We start from the raw sequence: 19,306 nt of genomic DNA on the forward strand, positions 1-19,306 counted from the left end.
TAGTTATTAGGTGAAACTGGTGCACAGTGGATCAGAAAAGTTGTTTTGTGGCAGCATAAACACATTATGCATAGGTTTAGGTAATTATTGTGGATTTAATACAACAAGTTATTGTTTATAAGACTGTGTTATTTATGTCTCCCCAAGTGTAATTTACAGGTGTTTAAAATCAATTTTAAAATTTTTGATTCACTGTGCCCTGGACACTAATTCACGGGGCACAGTGAATCAACTTATAATGACAAAACACATGATTCTAAAGATTTCTTCAAAATTATTAAATATATGCTGATGCATATACAAACTACAATCCAGCAAACCAGCTATGTAATGTGTGAGTGTCTTATATAGTGATATAAGTCCTTTAGAAACAATTATAAATACAACTGTCATAATTTCTGTTCAAACGTGAAAACAGTTGTTTATATACACAAATTATAGAAATAATTCATGGAAAAATAAATGTATAAGCTTCAAACAATATTTGTCATCCACTTGATACTGGGGCTTAGTAAATCACTTTCTAGACTGATTCACTGTGCCCCGGGTGCATGTGACACACATGAGTCATGTTATCAAATAGCTGATAGTCTGGAGAAGACATAACACATGCTCATCAGATGGACGGGGTAGTCTTCTAACAGTTTTTTGGGCCACCTTTCCTCTGTTGTGAGAAATAAATGCAAAGACATTGACATCCACAAAATTTACTTTTGATCGGAAAAAACTGACTTCACTTGCCACTTAGTTTTACCCTTAATGTATCCAAAAACAAAACACTAATTTATAAGGGGGATGTCTTTATGCATAAAAATATGGCATAACTGCTGCAAATATATATGTAGTTTAGCAAATATAGCTACTGATTCACTGTGCCCTTGATTCACCGTACCCCGGTTTCCCCTACCCAAAGTTCATAACCATAGGTGAGCGTAAGAAGGCAAATCAGCTTGTAAAGTGAGAGCCTTGCCTTCTGTGCTCAGCTCTTTTCTTCACTACGACTGTCAAGTACAATGTCCATAGGACCACAAACCAACCAAACCGTGTGTGTGTGTGTACACACACAGCGAGTAAAATAAGTATTGAACATGTCACCATTTTTCTCAGTAAATATACAGTTGAGCTCAAATGTTTACATACCCTGGCAGAATTTTTGTTTTTTTTGGCCATTTTTCAGAGAATATGTATCACCAGTTATCCATCTTCATGATGAAGTGGTATAGAGGAGGGTTTCCTTAAAAAGAAGACCTGAAAGTTTAGCTACAATTTGCCAGAAGGTACATCTGAGATGCAAGCCTGGATTTGATCTGTTTTGGTGAAAGAAAATCCTTCTCTGCTCTACTCCACTATGACGCTAAGATTAGTGATACAAAATGCAAAGCTTGCACTGTGCACAATTTCTCCAATCAGCCACATAAACCCATAACCTCTCCTGGGTCGTCTGGGTTGTCTTTGTGGCTTTCCTCACTCTTCTCCTTGCACAGTCACTCAGTTTTTGAGAACTGTCTACTCCATGCAGATTTACCATAAAGTGCCATACTGTTTACATTTCTTTGTAATTAATGTAAATAAAGTCCGAAACATATTCAGTGGCAGCTTTACCATCAGAGAGCCTCATCCACAACTACCACAAAAGACTCCAAACTGTCAGTGATATTAAAGGAGGCAACACACGGTATTAAGAAAGGAGTATGTAAACTTTTGATCAGGGTCATTTAGGTAATTTGTGTTGACATTATGATTTAAAAAGCGTAAACCTGGTTGTTTGACAATAAACGGCTTCACCCAACCACTAACCGTGAGTGAAAAAAAAGTTTTTGTGTTATCATTCATATTCTCTGAAAAATGGTCAAAAAAACAAAAATTCCACCAGGGTATGTAAACTTTTGAGCTCAAATGTATGTCTAAAGATGTTTTTGACATGAAATTTTCACCAGGTGCCAAAACAAAAAAGTACAGAAATTGTTATGTGTAAATAGAATGATACATTATTGAACATGCTTATTGAAATTTATTTAATACTTTATACAAAAGCCTTTGTTGGTAATGACGGCTTCAAGATGCCTCCTGTATGGAGAAACTAGTCACATGCGCTAATCAGGGGTGATTTCGGCCCATTCTTCCAAACAAACAGTCTTAAAATCTTGAAGGTTCTGTGGACCTCTTCCATAAACTCTGAGCTTGAGTTCTTTTCATAGATTTTTACTGGATTCAAGTCTTGTGATTGGCTGGACCATTCTCGCAGCTTTATTTTCATTCTCCAAAACCAACTTAGAGTTCCTTGGCTGTGTGTTTGTGATCACTGTCTTCCTGAAATGTCCACCCTCATTGTATCTTCATTATCCTGATAGATGTTTATCAAGAATGTCTTGCTACATTTTTCCATTCATCCTTCCTTCAATATATATAGCTTATATAGCTTGGGACTCCGACGAGGGTGGTCGCATCTCCTCCACTCTCCCTTATCTCTGTTCTCTGCTTTTAACCTTCAAGTCCCTACTTCACCAGACTGTGAATTCCTCAAATTATATTGGATTCTGGATCTATTGGACTACTATTGGATTAACCATGGAATTGATCAGCTGGTCTCTGAACACTATTGACACCATTTTTTGATCAGGACCGGGGGATCCTACCTGCCCAGATGGAATGTATTGTGCAGGCTATGTTCTTGACTCCTGGGGCTCTTGGCGTGTGGTATGCTTGGTGCCTTTCTCCGTTGAGGATGTCGAGGATTTATTCATTTTTGGTCTTATGGTAGCAGGGCTTGTACCTTTTGGCTTATGTGCTGCCCTGATCTACCGGAAAATTGGCATCAAGAACCACGGCCCCTCACTTGTCCGTCATGATTAACGAGGTTGGCAAAGCAGTGCATTCTCAGACTGCGATGACTCTTGAACTCAGATGCAAATTGGATGACATCTTGGAGCAGATGCGTGCCTTGCAGTTGAAGCTGAAGATTTCAGAGGCCGGTGAATATTCTTAATTCATAATTGGGAATATTCTTAGTTCATAATTGGCATTTGGTTATGCAGGCGGAACTGTTAAAAGGTGTTTTTCACTGCTCAAACCATAACATTACAGGCTTATCAAGCCTGAAGGTCAAATTGCCAGACTGTTTTCCTCCAGAGGAATTATTTTGGCCTGGGGAACATTGGCTGTTTCTTATCTCAACTCACAAAGACAGTAAACTGCTTTTCATAGGACTGAAGCATGCTCCATTCACTTCCCCCCACCCACCTCCTATCCCCCATCAACACTCCCCTCTCCAATGTCACTCCTTTCCCCTTCGGCGGGGGAGGTGCAGTTTTAGCTGCAGCCCCCGTCCTTCCCCTCAAGCTGATGGCGGTGCATCTCAGGGTTGCTGCGTGGCCTTCACCCAATTGCCTCAATTCGGATAACGGACTTCTTCATACTTAGTGCACATAAAAATGTGTATGTGCTGTCTTTAATTCTGATGTGTGCCATTATTACGGTAAACAAGTAATAATTGTGCACTAATTGCTGTCTGAGGTAACTGGAGTGTAAACATAATTTCTCCACTGTGAGATCAATAAAGTATATCTCATATAAAGGTTGCAGTGCCATTTATGGTGTGTATTATGGGATTTGAAGAGTTCAAATTTGGTCTCATCTGAACAGACTATCTTCTCCCGGTCTTTCACAGGCTTGTCTAAATGTTGCGCAGCAAACATTAAACAAGCTTCAATATGCTTCTTCTTCAGCAATGAAGTCTTGTGTGGTGAGAGTGTATACAGGCCATGGTAGCTGAGTGCGTTATTTATTATTTACTTTGAAACAATTGTACTGCTAAAAAGTCTTTCTGAAGCAGTACTTGGCTCTTGAACAACTATCCTGATAAATATTTTCACTCCTTCACTTCAGAAACCTTGCAAAGCGCACCTGGTCATGGCTGGTTATGGTCAAATTTTGTTTTTTACACTTCTGGACTGCTTTCTAATTCCTGATAACTTTCACCTGGTTTCTTGGCTTTCCATGTCTTTTTTGCACCTCCCTTTCTTCAGGTGTTCAATACTTTTTTCCTGTGCCATTTCACAGTATTTCACATAACTTAAATAATGGATGTCCATGGTTTGATTTTTTTTGTACGTGTTGATTACTTGGGTTGTTACCATCATGTGGTGAAATTTTAATGTCAATATCTTCTTCTTCTTTGTCTTTCAGCTGTTCCCGTTAGGGGTCGCCACAGCAGATCAGTGGTTTCCATCTCACCCTGCCCTCTGTATCTTCCTCTGTCACACCAAGCATCTGCATGTCCTCCCTCAGCACATCCATAAACCTTCTCTTTGGCCTCCCTCTTCGACTCCAGCCTGGTGGCAGGAAGAGAAGAGGGAGGCCTTCCTCATACAATACCACAGCTCTTCTCTTGGCACCCTATCATAAGCTTTTTCTAAGTCCAAAACACACAATGTAACTCTTTCTGGCCTTCTCTGTACTTCTCCAACAGTATTCTCAGAGCAAACATTGCATCTGTAGTACTCTTTCTTGGCATGAAACCATATTGCTGCTCACAGATCTTTACCTGTTTTCTAAGCCTAGCTTCTACTACTCTTTTCCATAACTTCACAGCACACTTCGTCTCCAATCCTCAGGCATCCTCTCACTTTCCAAGATGTTATTAAACAATCTGGTTAGATACTTCACTGCCATCTCTCCTAGACATTTCCATGCCTCCACTGGAATGTCATCTGGACCAACTGCTTTTCCACTCTTCATCCTCTTCATAGCAGCCCTCACTTCTTCCTTACTAATCTCTTGTACTTCCCGATTTACTCTCACCACATCATCCAGCCTTTTCTCTCGCTCATTTTCTTCATTCATCAACTCTTGATGAATGAAGAGTTCATCAAGAAACCTGTGGATCCCCACGAGCAATGCGCTAACATATACACAGTTGTATGCAAAGGTTTGGGCACCCCTGATAATTTTCATGATTTTCCTTTATAAATCATCGGTTGTCTGGAACAGAGATTTCAGTTAAATATATCAAATAGCAGACAAACACAGTCATATTTGAGAAGTGAAATAAAGTTTGTAGTATTTAAGAAAGTATGCAATAATTATTTAAACAAAATTAGGCAGGTGCATACATTTGGGAACCCTTGTAATTTTATTGAATTGAATACATGTATTATTAATTATTGGAACACAAAATTGGTTTGGTAAGCTCATTGACGACCTCCTTACACAGGTGAATCCAGTCATGAGAATGGGCACTTAAGGTGGCCATTTGCAAATGTTTCCCCTCTTTGCATCTCTTCTAATGAGTGGCAACATGGGAACCTCTAAACAACTCTCAAATGACCTGAAAACAAAGCTTGTTCAACATGATGGTTTAGGGGCAGGATACAAAAAGATATCTCAGAGATTTCAGCTGTCAGCTTCCACTGTGAGGAACATAGTGAGGAAATGGAAGACCACAGGCACAGTACTAGTTAAGGCCTGAAGTGGCAGGCCAAGAAAAATCTCAGATAAGCTGAAGCGAAGAATGGTGAGAACAGTCATAGTCAACCCACAGACCTGCACCAAAGACCTACAACATGATTTTGCTGCAGATAGTGTCTCTCTGCATCGTTCAACTATACAGCGCACTTTGCACAGAGAGATGCTGTATGATGCTGTAATGCAGAGGAAGCCTTTTCTGCGTACACACCACAAACAGAGTCCCTTGAGGTATGCTAAAGCACATTTGGACAATCCAGCTTCATTTTGGAATAAGGTGCTGTGGACTGATGAAAATAAAATTGAGTTATTTGGACATAACAAAGAGTGGCATGCATGGTTGAAAAAGAACACAGCATTCCAAGAAAAATGCTTGCTACCTACAGTAAAATTTGGAGGTGGTTCCATCATGCTGTGGGGCTGTGTGGCCAGTGCAGGTACTGGGAATCTTGTTAAAGTTGAGGGTCACATGGATTCCACCCAATATCAGCAGATTTATGAGAACAATGTTCACGAATCAGTGACAAAGTTGAAGTTGTGATGGGGCTGGATTTTTCAACAAGACTACAACCCTAAACACTGCTCAAAATCTACTAAGGTATTCATGCAGAGGAACAAGTACAATGTTCTGGAATGGCCATCTCAGTCCCCAGACGTGAATATTATTGAAAATCTGTAGTGTGATTTTAAGTGGGCTGTCCATGCTCGGAAACCAACAAACCTGAGATGTTTTGTAAAGAGGAATGGTCCAAAATACCTTCAACCAGAATCCAGACTCTCATTGGAAGCTATAGGAAGCGTTTAGAGGCTGTTATTTCTGCAAAAGGAGGATCTACTAAATGTTGATGTATTTTTTCTGTTGGGGTGCCCAAATTTATGCACCTGCCTAATTTTGTTTAATGAATTATTGCACACTTTCTGTAAATCTTATACACTTCATTTCTCACATCACTGTGTTTGTCTGCTATATGATATATTTAACTTAACTGAAATTGCTGATCCAAACAACCAATGATTTCTAAAGGAAAATCATGGAAATCATCAGGGATGCCCAAACGTTTACTTACAACTATATATATATACAGGGTTGGGAGGGTTACTTTAAAAATGTATTCCGATATAGTTACTTGTTGAAAAATGTAATCAGTCACTTTTTCACCAATAGCTCCCCCACACACACACCCACACCCACCCCCTTTCACACACGCCCCTTCGAAATTAATTATTCATAAGGTTGTGCCCACCCATTCGTAACACTCGAAGAGAAGCAATCGTGAGCTACAGGTGTGCTTTCCCAGGCTGTTTTAGCGGACTACGATCTTCCCACGGAAAGCAATGTACGCGATCACTGGCTTTTATTCATTTTTAACCGCATCCCCAGTACATACAACCGCCGACTATTTCTTTGCTCTGCGCATTTCACAGAGGACTGTTTCACAAACCTTGCACGATTTCGAGCTGGCTTCAGTCGGCATTTAATACTCAGTAGAGGGTCAGTTCCGACTCTGCGACAAAATCAACCCCAGCAATCAGTACAGACTGTGAGTATCACATTTTCTTTTGTTTTAACTAACCCCTTAGCAGCTAGGGATGTGTATCGAGAACCGGTTCCTTTTGGGTATCGTTAAGAAATGACTCGATCCACCGACATCAATAAGCTTTGTGCTTAAAGATTATGTTCTTGGTCCTTCAGAGTGGCCGTTGTTTTGGGGGGTGTTTGTCAGGAAAATGATAATTTCTGTATTGATTACAGACCCTGCAGCGGGTCCGTAAACAACTTTTCTGCAGCGCGGCTTTGCTTTGAACCTTGAACCAATCGAAGCAGTGCTTCGCAGATTGAAGCAATGCTTCGATTATTCTTTCTTTTGCTTAATTTTCTCCTGCTAAAACCCTAAAGAGCATACGTCTGTGAGTATTATTTACCTTTTCTATGTTAAACCGACCTGTTATGTTCCTCTGAAAGATGTTGATAGATGTATTCTATAACTTAAAGACGGGAGCGATGCTAACGTGTTAGCATGTCTATGGCATTTTCAATGTTAAAAGTTAGCATTGCAGCTGTCATCACGTTTGGGTGCATTTGTTTTCAAATTGTAATATTTCTTAAATTTATTTTTGTTTATATATTAATAATCTAATGATTATTATATACAATTTAGAGAAAGAGGCAAAAAAAAAAAAAAAAACCTGAATAGAAACACAACAGAAAATATAAAAGCAATGAAAATAAATAAATAATGCTTTCTTTTCAGTGAGAGCAAGGGCAGCCAATCAAACAACGGCAACCGATCAGCGCCACCTACTTGCATTTCATAATGAGGTTGCCAAATAAGCTCCGAAACGACGCCATTAAAGGCAAATGAGGCATTCTAAACCCAGCATAGTAACAGAGCTGTTTCAGAGAGCCTTTTAGGAAGGTTCTGAGCCATTACAGACCCAACCAATTTTTTGGGGGCTACATATCACATCACAGAACAAGGATTAATGCCCCCATTCAACCTCTCTCTATCACCTTCAATTCCAGGCAAGTTAGTGATTTGCGTGCATAGAAGTTCAAGAAACAGGTGGAATATGCCGGAAAACTGCGCATGTTGGCAAAGCCACAAACGGAGGAACAAGGGAGACAATATTTCCTTCCATAAATAAGTGGTTTTGGTTCTTCTTGTCACTTTGTCCGTGATATTTGGATGATAAACAGCTGTATGTCTCCCGTCGTACCTGTGTCGCCCGATGACACGGACCATTAACTCTTCACTTATGTCTAGTTGATATTTTCCACTGCTAGACCAATGTCTAGTTAAAATACTTGTCGTTAGTGATTAAAATTGTTCGACAAGACTGGCACCTTAAAATAATGAGATTATAATGACCCACGCTGTGCCGCTCACAGTCACACCCACACATAGAGATGTGTACCCACACCACTGACTTCATGAATGAAACTTGGTCAATAAAGGATAATTGTGTAAAAATATAATATGTATATAAATGTATTGTAATGGTTTAGCAGGACGCCTCAACTCAGCAGCTGGAACAGTGTAGATCCGTGTAACTTTCAACACTAATATTTGGGAATGTTTGTGTGTCCGAGTAAGTTTAATACATTCCTGACATAATTTAATGTAATTTAATTTTACTGGCTCAATATCCAGGTCAAAATGGCATTTTTTAACACGTATTTTGCGAGCATTTTTCTGAGTGTGTCCAGTCGTGGATCTCCATTGAAAATGCATTAACATCCGTGTAGTTCATCAATATTTTGCCTGGTTAGGAGACGTCATGTCGCTGTTCATAAAGGGACGTTTTCGTTTCAAAGAAAAAAAAATTATATACAAATAATATAGAATGCATTAAAATTGTAATCTTGCAAAGTAATCCCCATTTTTACTAAATATACCTGTAATCTGAATACGTGTTTTTTTCTGTAACTGTAGCGGAATACAGTTACCTTTTTTTGTATCCTAATTACGTAACGCCGTTACATGTATTCCGTTACTCCCCAAGCCTGTGTGTGTGTGTGTGTGTATATCAAATCAAATCAATTTTCAAATCAATTTTATTTATATAACGCCAAATCACAACAAACAGTTGCCCCAAGGCGCTTTATATTGTAAGGCAAGGCCATACAATAATTACGGAAAAACCCCAACGGTCAAAATGACCCCCTGTGAGCAAGCACTTGGCAACAGTGGGAAGGAAAAACTCCCTTTTAACAGGAAGAAACCTCCAGCAGAACCAGACTCAGGGAGGGGCAGTCTTCTACTGGGACTGGTTGGGGCTGAGGGAGAGAACCAGGAAAAAGACATGCTGTGGAGGGGAGCAGAGATCAATTACTAATGATTAAATGCAGAGTGGTGTATACAGAGCAAAAAGAGAAAGAAACACTCAGTGCATCATGGGAACCCCCCAGCAGTCTAAGTCTATAGCAGCATAACTAAGGGATGGTTCAGGGTCACCTGATCCAGCCCTAACTATAAGCTTTAGCAAAAAGGAAAGTTTTAAGCCTAATCTTAAAAGTAGAGAGGGTGTCTGTCTCCCTGATCTGAATTGGGAGCTGGTTCCACAGGAGAGGAGCCTGAAAGCTGAAGGCTCTGCCTCCCATTCTACTCTTACAAACCCTAGGAACTACAAGTAAGCCTGCAGTCTGAGAGCGAAGCGCTCTATTGGGGTGATATGGTACTATGAGGTCCCTAAAATAAGATGGGACCTGATTATTCAAAACCTTATAAGTAAGAAGAAGAATTTTAAATTCTATTCTAGAATTAACAGGAAGCCAATGAAGAGAGGCCAATATGGGTGAGATATGCTCTCTCCTTCTAGTCCCTGTTAGCACTCTAGCTGCAGCATTTTGAATTAACTGAAGGCTTTTCAGGGAACTTTTAGGACAACCTGATAATAATGAATTACAATAGTCCAGCCTAGAGGAAATAAATGCATGAATTAGTTTTTCAGCATCACTCTGAGATAAGACCTTTCTAATTTTAGAGATATTGCGCAAATGCAAAAAAGCAGTCCTACATATTTGTTTAATATGTTTAATATATAATTTGATTATTGGTTTATATATTAAACCAATAATCATTACACATTTTTAGAACACACATGGTGCATATCTCCTTAAATGAGAAAAGAACAAAAATGCACTTTGTTCTTGTTTATGACAGAAAATAACACCAAAGCTCCCACTCTAGCTTTCCAGTGTGATTTGTGTATAAAGTGAAAAGTTTCCCGCTGTTCCTCCAAAACTGCATTCTGGCAGGTGTAAAAATGTGCTCACTCAGAACCCTCCTCTCAGGTTGATTGTATACCTGTATGGATATTTTGCAAGTGCTTTTGGAGCTTGCAAACACGGTGGAGCTCCACTGAGGATTTCTGCACAGTCTGAATGAACCCTTCGAGCTCTCTTGCTGCCAGCATGATAGAAAGCTCATCGTGTTAATTCCACAGCTAACTGAATCAGCCTAAAATTGTCTTTCTGCCCTGCAGGTGAGCTTCATTAACTTTTCCAGTGCTGTTTCTCTGGCGTGGTTCTCATAGTTTTGTTCACACTCAGATGCAATAAGTAGTTAAATTGGCTCAGAGAAACATTGGCTTTCCACAGAGACGTAAATATTTCTGCAGCATGGCAGATTTATCATCTCAGCTGTGTTTTTTATCTGTTGAGCATAGAAATGTATTTTACATGGTCATATGAGAGCGTGGTTGGCATTGCAAAAAAAAAAAAAGAAAAAAAAAAAGAACATTATTCACTTGACTGAATGGAACTCTGTGCTCATCCTTCAGCAGATACATTCAGCTGCCCTCAAACAACACTGAACCTCTGCTGCTGCAGCTGTGCTATTGGAGTTTTAATGAAAAGAAAGTTTGATCTTTAATCCCAACTACATGGTGGATGAATGCTTAGACGCTTATGTTCTCACTGACAAAGTTTTACATTTACTTGCAACAAAATGATAAACTGGTGATGAAGTGCAAGAATATCAAATGTATTTTGTGCATGTCCATCCAGCCATCCTTGTGTCAAGAAAATAATTCAAAGGTTTTTGTTAATCTGGGTCAAATTTTATTGAATGTTTGATTTGATTTGAAGAAAATTTATTTTGAACATAAAAGAAAAAATAAAACAACAGACAACGTAAAATTAAAGTTAGTTCTAAAAGGAGTGATAAGTCCAAATTTATCTAATCCCACCCCTTCTCCCTGTATAGTGATTTATATATCAATCCCTGTTTCCTTAAAAATACTACTATTGACAATCATGATAATAATAATAATAATAATAATAATAATAGCAACAACAATAAGAGTAACAATAATAATGATACAATACAATTGTAGAAAATAGACAAAGACATAAGGAATCCGACAAACCAGAAAAGACAGACCCAACTAACAATGAACATAAATAAATCCATAAAACAAATATAGAAATAAATAATCAATAAAAGTTTCCCACCTCCCTGACTAAGGCCCTTCTCCCCTGATCATTCTGTTTAAGACAAGCAGCCAATTCTAGGAAGAGTCCTGGTGGATCTGAACTTCTTCCATTCACAGATGATGGAGGCCACTCTGCTCATTAGGACATTCAAATATTCAATATAAAGGAATAACACTAACTATTAATTATTTCACTGTGTGAAATAATCTCCTGTGGAACCAGCTCCCAATTCAGCTCAGGGAGACAGACACCCTCTCTACTTTTAAGATTAGGCTTAAAACTTTCCTTTTTGCTAAAGCTTATAGTTAGGGCTGGATCAGGTGACCCTGAACCATCCCTTAGTTATGCTGCTATAGACGTAGACTGCTGGGGGGTTCCCATGATGCACTGTTTCTTTCTTTTTTTGCTCTGTATGCACCACTCTGCATTTAATCATTAGTGATCGATCTCTGCTCCCCTCCACAGCATGTCTTTTTCCTGATTCTCTCCCTCAGCCCCAACCAGTCCAGCAGAAGACTGCCCCTCCCTGAGCCTGGTTCTGCTGGAGGTTTCTTCCTGTTAAAAGGGAGTTTTTCCTTCCCACTGTAGCCAAGTGCTTGCTCACAGGGGGTCGTTTTGACCGTTGGGGTTTTACATAATTACTGTATGGCCTTGCCTTACAATATAAAGCGCCTTGGGGCAACTGTTTGTTGTGATTTGGCGCTATATAAAAAATTGATTGATTGATTGATTGATTGAAGATATGGTGAATGAAAAAACCCACACTCACAGTTTTGATAACATTGTTCTTGGAGTGTTCTGAAGTCACCCATTTCTCAGCTCTGAAAAAAATTAAATGTAAAGTTCTTTGTGTGGTTCCATCCAGCGCATCTTTTCAGTCATCTCTTTCAGGGGCTCCAGTTCAGAGTGTTCAATGAGCTTGAACTCTGAGATGAAATAGCAGTAATTTTTGAAGTAGGTATTGATGTGGGCCTCTGCACTCATGTTACTGATGCTGCCAAAGTGATGGATGTAAATGTGCACAAACACCCTGAAGAAGGGGCTCAAAATCTTGCACGCTGGAAATTTCTGGGAAAGGGACACCTGGGTGACATTCGGATGATTGCATTCCACACAGCTGGCATGCTCAGCTCAAGGTTGACTGGCACACTCCTGACTGTCGGCGAGCTCCCGCTGGAATGCCCCTGGTGCCAGGAACCCCAGCATGGTCAGCACCTGTGTGGACCCAGTCCTTCAAATTAAGCAAGTTAATAAATAAGGTGTGTGTTTCATTCAATTGTGGTAATTGGTTTTTTAATGAATCGGATATTTTTTTTCCATTGATATATGTTCGAAGAGGAGGTTTGACCAGTGGTTGTTGTTAATTGATTTATCTTTCCAATTCAGCAATATAGTTTTTTTTGGCGATAGTCAGTGCTCCATGTATGGCTTTGGAATGTTTAGTTGGAAGTTCAATGACGGTTATGTGTCCGAGTAAACATAAATTAGGAGATAAAGGGATTCTGTATCCCGAGATGGAGGACAGTTTTTCAGTGACTTTTGACCAAAAAAGCTGGACAGATGAGCAAAGCCAAAGGGTATGAAAATAGGAGTCAATGGTGTTTAGCTTAAGGCCCGGTCACATGGCACTTAACGAAGGGCAATGAAGCCCAAACAAAACAAGAAATCTGGACTTTCTTTGACTTTCGTTGGCATTGTTTAACCTTCGCGCAACTTTGTTCCTGCAGCTGCTGCTTCGTCAGGATTTTTAAACTGTTTAAATTTTTTTTTAATTGGAGCAACATGGAGCGCGCAGAGTGTCGTCAGAGTCTGATTCCTCTTTTGTTCTGGATGAGGAACCAGAGCAGGTGGATCCACCGACGTGTGCACAGATCTCCACAGTGGGTCAGATCAAACGCTTCTGTTTGCAGCTTCTCCAGGACTCAGGCACTACAGAGCCCCATCCCAGCGCGGAGTCCTGGAACTCAGAGATGCAGACACACACTGCCTCCAGCAGTGGCTCCAAGCACATTTTGTTTAAGTGTTGAGATCGTTAGCTTCAGTTTCATTTTTTTTCCTCTGTCATCCCCTTTGCACAGGCTATTCAGTGATAAAAGCTTGTTCAACGATTTGTGACTTTTTTACTTTTTTCCCTTCGTTCAGGAATTGTTCTATGCCGTGTGAGTGGGCCATTACACTGTGAACAAACATCAGAGTCTGAGAAGCCCATTTTATTGTCTCCAGACAATTTCTTTGACTTCAACTTTGCTTGCTTGGTTTGTCCTCTGACATGTGCACTGTCAACTGTGGGACCTTATATGTAGACAGGTGTGTGTCTTTCCCAGTGGTGGGCACAGTTCAGCTAATCCGATAGCAGATAATTATCAAAGCTAATGTTTTTGCTATCGGATTAGCTTTTCAGATAAGTTTTAAAACCATCATCGGACCAATTATCTTCCGATAAATTTAGTTCAGATAACTTTCAGTCCGATAACATTTTTTTGCTGGTCAAAATGTTTGTAAACCCTAAAACCAAACATTTTAGTCATTTTTTTGTGTGTGCTTTTAGCAGACTGGCTGCTTGTCACTTGCTGATGACATCATCATTAAGCACAAAACGTGATTGGCCGCTCAATGCAGGGAGCATTGTGGGTAGTGTAGTTCAGGTTCACTTTGGATGTTACAGTGACTTGTCCACTCGACACAAAACAAAACAGACTCCTTTTAACATTATTGTATTTCTTTGTGGCTGTAATTTAATCACTAAGACTCGGTGTGGGAGAGGAGCTCTCACGGCACAGCTGTGTGTACAGAGGGAAGGACTTTTCTTCATGTTTAGACACTGTTTTAGATTAAACAAAAGGATGCTTTATGTAGATTATTTATTCAGATGAATCCCACTGAAACTAATAGGCAAGAATTTATATTTACTATGTGTATTTTATTCTGCCAATCAATGCATTAATGGATGTATTTCGGTTATTTAAGCCACAGGGTTCAAAGCTTGTGAAAAAAGCAGCAGCTTTTTAGCTCGTAAATGACGGTGTATCTAATACCGAAATAAACTGTGACTTCTAATACTGTGTTTTACTGCTTTTGAAAGATGATGACAGTGTTTGGGGTTTATAAATTTTTTTATTCATTCATTTTTCGTGTGTTCTTTGTGTTTGTGATCCTTGAATTTACTCAGCAGCCCCTGCGGTGCTTAAAGTGAAACTGATTTATCAGAAGCCAACAGTGTAATCTGATGTGGCCGCGTCCAAATCAATACTAATAGTTATCAGTTATCTGTTATATGTAATAAAGATCATTTTTTTTAGCAGTTTATTGGTTTATTGTCATAAAACATCATTTTTCAGTTATCTGATTAATGGTTATCAAAGCTAACTTTATGGTTAGCTGTGCCCACCACTGGTCTTTCCAAGTCAAGTCCAATCGCCTGAATTTTCCGTAAGTGAACTCCAATTAAGCTGTAAAAACATCTCAAGGATTATCAGTGGAAACAGGATGTACCTGTGCTCAATTTTGAGCTTCATGGCAAAGGCTGTGAATACTGATGTACATGCGATTTCTTAGATGTTTTTTTTAATAAATTTGCAAAAAAAAAAAACCTAACTTTATTCACATTGTCATTATGGGATATTGTGTGTAGAATTGTGAGGAAAAATAATGAATGTTATTCATTTTGGAATGAGGCTGTAACAGAGCAAGATGTAGAAAACATGAAGTGCTGTGAATACTTTCCGGATACACTGTATATCACATTTTTTATTGGCCAAGTGACCTTTGAGCCTGAGTGACATTTAAAGATTGAGGTCTGTTGTGTGTTGGGGGTGTGGCTGGATGTTTTGGTGTTCTTTTCTTTTCTTTGCTCTTCAGGTGGCATGGAAACTGATTTGTCTGTGGAGAAGGTGCTGGCTGAAGAGTCCTCACCCTCATCAACATCATGTGTAGCACCTGTGACTGGTGCTCACATGCAACCTTAAAGGCATGTGTGATTCAAGCGGAACTGCCGGGAACTCGACCTTGTGATGTCCGTTTGTGAGACGCTGAGGACCGCGCCTGGGTTTGACACATCGTGCCCGTGAAGCAAGGAAGGGTGAGGACACTTGCTGTCAGCACACATTAAAGGTGATTAAGTGTTTGACTAATTGTTGATAGTAACTTGGTGTGTTGTTACGCAGTATACTGGAATTGTGATGAGAATTGTGCAGTTTGCTTCTCACTGCTGTGGCGTGCAGGATAAGTGATCCTCCACCTGTTGTGAGAAGCTGCTCATTTGCATAAAGTTAAAAAATACAGACCTGAATGTGTTGCTGATAGCGTGTGTCTTTTGAAAGATATTGTTGTAACTGCTGACTTACCTCACCTCTTCTTTGCTTCACAGAGAGTCGGTTTGTCGTGTCCACCTGGGGGGTGTTTGGCGGTGGTAGTGAGTCCAGGAGCGCCGGGCTTTGATCCTTGCGGGTGCTGGAGAGCGTGCCAACAGTCACTCCACCAGAGGGACGCTGTTTTTGTTTTTACACCTTTTATGCACAGTGGGTGTAATAAATATATTGTTTTTGGAACCACTTTTCTGGTTATTTGTAGTGCTGGGTTCCGTCTGACGCAGGTCCGCTCCTCAACCCGCGTCGACACATAACAAGGTCATGACTGTTTTGGAGCAATATGGTTTAAATATGGTGAAAGTGTTGTGTGTTTGTCAAGAATAATAATAAAAAAAGATCAAATGTCAAGAGCAACCCAGGTCAACATATTTACACAGTGAAAAATTATAACATAAGTGAAGTAGACCTTACCCACCCCATGAGCAAACATGTTGGGACAGTGGTGAGGAAGAACTCCCTCAGTGGATTTTTCTTCAAGCACAGGAAGAAACATCAAGCAGACCACACTTACTGGGGTGACCATCTGCTTTGGGCATGCTGTATAACAAGGCAAAACAGAAAGCGTGAAGCAAGACTTACGGTATCTGCAATGACAAAAATTTGCAGCGAAGCAACCATATAACGTCAAGTGTTCATAATGACGGACATTTCTCATAGCTCACTACAACAATGATGTATCTCCAACCCTCCCTCTAACTTGCCCCATTATGCTGCATTTACACATAACGACGGCAAGTTACGAATGCCACGAAGTACATATTCTTGGCCGCTGATCACGAATGTGATGATTTGAGGCAGAGGCGTCAGGTGTCCTCAGGAACTGCTGCAACCTTTTATGACGCATTACAATTAATGGCACGTGTTGCTAGAGAATTATCAGGAACCATTATGCACGGTCAAGAATAATGTTCCGCGTTGTTGCGTGCTATTGCATGTAACAGCCCATCGTTAAGTTCTGTCATCTTGTGAATGAGGCGAATTGTCTCCACACACACACACACACACACACACACACACACACACACACACACACACACACACACACACACACACACACACACACACACACACACACACACACACACACACACACACACATCCAACCGTCAGCTGCTGAACAGTTCAGATCGCTCCAGTTTGCTTCTCAAAATCCACAGCAGAACTGCATGCTTACTTGGGCTCTGTGCCATGAAGTGGTGCAGAAAGGAGGAGGAGACTGAGAGAGCCAGATGTGTGTCTTCACGCTGCTGTCATCTGGCTCGGTTTCCCAAACATCAGGCACATGCAGCAGGTGGAACACCTGCAGGAGCGACCTGAGGAGCACTGGAATGACAGTTTTAGCTGACTTGGCGTCACTGTCCTTCTTCACCATACTACAGCAATGAAACTGAATGGGGGGCCAAAGTGTGCCTACTTTGAAATCAGAAATTTACCTGGGACCCATCCAAACCCTTTCATCACAAATTTTGTCATGTGACACTATAAGATACAATATAAATTATAAACATTTTTACAAAATTGAAAATCAGGCTTATTTTTAACATCTTCTTGCAGGGGTGGTGGCCAAGTGGTTAGTGCACTTGGTTTCAGTGCAGAAGGTTCGTGGATCAAATCCCACCCCTACCACATTTCTCCATGTAATGTGGAGTTGTGTTGGAAAGGTCATCCGGTGTCCCATCGAGATGAGGTGAACGTCGAGATGAGGTGCATGTGCATGCGCAGTACGCTCTACCCCGGACTTGGAAGACGTCACCCGTCGAGATGAGGTGCCTCTCGCAACTACACATGGGGAGATGATGTAATTCGCTCAATGTGCAACTGCACATGCGCATTTTTTTTTGTTTGTTTTTTCTGTAAAAGTTTTTTTTTATTTATTAATTGTATTCAGTGTATTTATAGCCTAGTAAGTAAAACATTTTCTGTATTTTACGTTAGGAGCATAAATGTATGTATATGTATATTTTGCCTGTCAAAATAAGCTAACTCCAGGTTAAAAATACTTATTGTTTTATAGTGAGTAGATTTTATACATTACTACGTTTGGATGAACAATTTATACATTTACTTGCCCATCAAAATAAGCGAACTTTGTCATGTAATTTTTTCAGTGCACGCGACGCACCTCAATTCGACGACGCACCTCATCTCGACAGAACACCGTCATAAAATCTCTGCCAATTCAACATGCAGATCCACTTTAGATTTGCAGTGGCGAACCCGAGTGCAAACTAGAGGTGGGCGGATCGATCCTAATATCGATAATATCGATGCTAATGCTGGTATTGATATTGAACGATCCTTGTGTAAAAAGATCGATACTCAAGCTTTTTTCTCTCCTGCACGCACTGACTGCTGTGCACGCAGATTCATCAAAGTCTGTTCTCTGTAAGAGCAGCGCTGCGTCACACAACACAGAGCATCGCACCCTTGTATTGTGGTTTGTCAGCCCTCTACCTCAGGAGATTTTGTTTTAAGCTGTGTTGAGTGATATTTTTTTTAAACAAAAATGTTGATTGTGATAATAAAGTATTTTGTTGTCACGTACAATGTTGGTGAAATTCTATCCTAGGTCTTTTGGATCCTTTGGATCTATGAAGCTTAAATATGAAAAAGTATCGGTATCAATATTGCCAATACTGGGCCTGTATTTATTTGGTATCGGATCAATACCAAAATTCCGGGTATCACCCACCTCTTGTGCAAACAAGGGAGCAGCTGAAGGGACTTACTATTTCTAATAAGTTCTCATGGCCCACTTGCAGTACTTTCACACTTGTGCCACACTTTGGGAATCACTGCTCCAAATAAAACCAAGGCCACAACTTCATTACTAGACCCTTGAGCAGTTTATTACCACATTTACTCTGAACCTGATGTGAACCTTAAATCCAGTACATAACTCTCATGATGTCAAGGATATAGTGCATACACATTTCCCAGCACCTTTTGACGGTGCCGTGCATGCCTCCCCATCGCAGTGGACAATGACAGTCTCATCTCCAGATATTATTTTGAAAAAGAAATGGTGATTTGAGAGACATTGCTATTAAAATATTGGAATGGGAATACATATATGAGAATATCCAGAGGATTTGGATTGTTAGCTGGCTGAGTAAAGCAGCTTTGAGTGCTAGTTTGCAGACCTTTGGGGAGCAAGACCATATAAACAGAATATTTATTTAATCATCATCTTGGCATGTGGTACTGCTCTGACTCAAGAAAAAAAATGCTGCACATGGATTTATTTGACTTACCATTTTCACAGTGCATCTGTGCACTTACACAAGCGCAACATGCTCGTAGGTTTGTAGCACTGTGTAAAACGTTCCCTGGCTATTGATTAACACGTGTGTTGATATACAGAGGGGGTGCACGAGTGGAAAACGCTGCTGCTAGTTTGGTTATGAAAAGGCCTCGCTATTCAGCTGGAATGAGCGATTTGAAAAGGTGCACTCTCTCGACGCTAGAAAAAAAATGCATTATTTGTGCACGCGCACGTGCTGTGTTCTGTCTCAGCACGTGTCTTGCTCCATGTTGT

Source organism: Thalassophryne amazonica, chromosome 9, assembly GCF_902500255.1.
Source record: "Thalassophryne amazonica chromosome 9, fThaAma1.1, whole genome shotgun sequence".
In the NCBI taxonomy this organism is placed as follows: Eukaryota; Metazoa; Chordata; class Actinopteri; order Batrachoidiformes; family Batrachoididae; genus Thalassophryne; species Thalassophryne amazonica.